Genomic DNA, 724 nt, shown 5'->3' with positions numbered 1-724 from the left:
GCCCAGTCTGTAGCATTTTGTTATTACATCCTGAGCAGACTAACATAGCCACAAAATTATTCTTCTAACTAAAACACTGATACTTAATAGTGTTAGTTGCTCAGTCATGTCCGACTCTTTGCAACCCCATGGACTATAGCTCACCAGGCTCTTCTAACCATGGAATTCTCCAGGCAAGAATACTGGAGTGGGTAGCTATTCCCTTCTCCAGGGGATCTTTCTGACCCAGGGATCGAACCCAGGCCTCCCACATCGCAGGCAGATTCTTCACCATCTAAGCCACCAGGGAAGTCCTGCTACTTAATAACGCCAATGCATTTCTTATTTTTCTGTCTATACAAAACATTTGAAAAATGTTTCTGGTTTAAAAAATAACCACAAAATATTTGTACAACTAATGGAAATTTAAAACATTACATGACTAATATTCTACTTCTTACTAATCCTATTCTACTCCCCTTCTCCCATATTATAAGTTGTGAATTTTTCTTTCCCCTATCTGTGCTTGAACATGGAATTCCACCCTCTTGACTAGAAACTGTAGGCTCTTCTAACTTCAGCAAAATAAGGAAAAAGTGTTCTTTCTTTCTGACTGCATTAAATCAGCTATAACACTGCATCAAATAGTTATCCTTGTAAATGCTGTTTCTAATAAAATTGGTTTTGTAAGGTCCCTGCACTTGAGTTGCAATGTCTGTGAAAGTAATTCTTTAAAAATCTAATT

The sequence above is a fragment of the Bubalus bubalis genome, chromosome 3 (genome assembly GCF_019923935.1).
Source record: "Bubalus bubalis isolate 160015118507 breed Murrah chromosome 3, NDDB_SH_1, whole genome shotgun sequence".
NCBI lineage: Eukaryota > Metazoa > Chordata > Mammalia > Artiodactyla > Bovidae > Bubalus > Bubalus bubalis.
This window is presented reverse-complemented; position numbering follows the sequence as displayed.